The sequence below is a fragment of the Cetorhinus maximus genome, chromosome 10, assembly GCF_964194155.1.
Source record: "Cetorhinus maximus chromosome 10, sCetMax3.hap1.1, whole genome shotgun sequence".
NCBI classification, from domain to species: domain Eukaryota; kingdom Metazoa; phylum Chordata; class Chondrichthyes; order Lamniformes; family Cetorhinidae; genus Cetorhinus; species Cetorhinus maximus.
Window position 1 is genome coordinate 29,412,049 of NC_135888.1, and position 1,990 is coordinate 29,414,038.

Below are 1,990 nucleotides of genomic sequence, written 5' to 3' on the forward strand. Positions count from 1 at the left end.
TGTTGTTGTACGCACATTGTTTGGACAAACTGTTCTCATCCACAATATAAAGTTAATTACATTGGTCTACAGCCCCTGTTGGCTCCCACATTGTCAGAACACCATAAGTCTTTGAAATGGAAAGGCAGGCTGGCAAGTCATGTGACGCTAAGATGGGGTATGCACCAATTGGATGGAATGTGTATTATAGGTTCTTCCTTCTCCACTCATTGATCATGCTGCTATTAGCATCTGTCAATAATGAAGGGAAACCAAAATTGAGCCAGCTTTTTCTTGTTAACTGGTAATGCTGAGGTGGAATCAGCGGACTGGGGCACCTGGATATTTAGTAGCTGAAGAGAAACATTATCCCACATGCCAATATGACTACAGCTCGGTCTACAGGATTAGACAACTGTCTAATAAAGTCTATGTTTAATCTTTGCTCTAAATTCTCAAATTTCTTCCCTAAACCTTACTGGCTGAGTGTCTGTCTCTCTCCTTAAAACCTGCCCTATTGACTAAGCTTTTGCTGGAATGTCAAATTTTTATTGGATCATTGCTTCCGTGAAACATTTGATGTTACGTAAATGTATTTTTATTGTTGAAGTGTTGACTATGCTTGATGGACTTTCACAAAATGTTGAGTTTTGATTTAATATCGGCGAAAACAACTCTCTATTTCCAATTACCTACAATTGTGGAACTCTGCAGTAAGGAAAACTATTTAAGTCCTGACGCTCTTGGAATAAGCAGAGTTCAGAAGCTTTGTGGGAGAAGCCATAACTGCTCTGAATGGGCTGTACTGTAAATGCAACTCGGCCAGTGTTGTTTGCAACTGGAACAAATAAGAGAAACACCAATAATTAATTTTAAGTTTATTCATTCACAGTTTGTGGGCACCGCTGGCTAGGCCAGCATTTATTGCCCATCCCTAATTGCCCTTGAGAAGGTGATGGTGAGCTGCCAGCTTAAACTGCTGCAGTCCATGTGGTGTAGATGCACCCACAATGTTGTTCGGGAGGGAGTTTGAGGATTTTGACGGAATGACAGTGAAGGCACGGCGATATATTTCTAAGTCAGGATAGCATGTGGCTTGAAGGGAAACTTGCAGGTGGTGATGTTCCCATGCATCTGCTGCCCTTTATCCTTCTTAGTGATAGAGATCACGGGTTTGGAAGGTGCTGTTGAAGGAGTCTTGATTATGACTAATTTGAACCTGCTGAAGAGTAAGTTAAGATTTTAGTAGAGCAAATATTTTAATAAGTATGTTAAAGCTTTAGAAGTAAAGCATAATTTGAGTAACTGTTTTAATGCAATAACTTATAAACTGGAAAATCCACTTCATTTCTTTAGCATCTTGACTTAACACAATTTTGCAATCTGCCAATCAAGTGTCACAGTTTAATTTTGCTCATTAGTCTCAGGCATATTTCAGTCAATGTGTCCCCTGAAGTGCCATCCTAATGTGTGGCACTGTCCCTCTCGGTCACAAAGCTGCACTTATAATAAGATGCTGAAAATTGATTTATTTGGCAACTGTAACCTCCAGTCCGGTTTTAGAAAGTACCAAAAATATTTCTGCAATCTTCTTAGTTCTGAAAGTTATTTCCCTTTTTATTTAATTCTACATAAAAATAATTGGAATTTATATAGTACCATCTGTGACTTTAGGATGTTCCAAAGTGCTTTACAGCCAATTAAGTACTTCTGAAGTGTCATGACTGTTGTAATGTAGGAAACGCAGCAACCAATTTGAAGTAACTGACCAGATAATGTGTATTTTCTTTAATGATAATATTGGTCACTCTTAATCCTGGATTTTTTTTATATGTACTAATTGTCCAAATGAGTTCCTGGTTGTATTTGGAGTTTATACCAAAAAAATGGAGGCAATTATTAGAAAAAAATTCTGTTAATACCACTAACGAGTAACACAACAAAATTCAGTCACATTCGGGAAGGCTGCAAGGATCAAAGTATGGCAAAGTATCGTCACACTGGTGCAGTA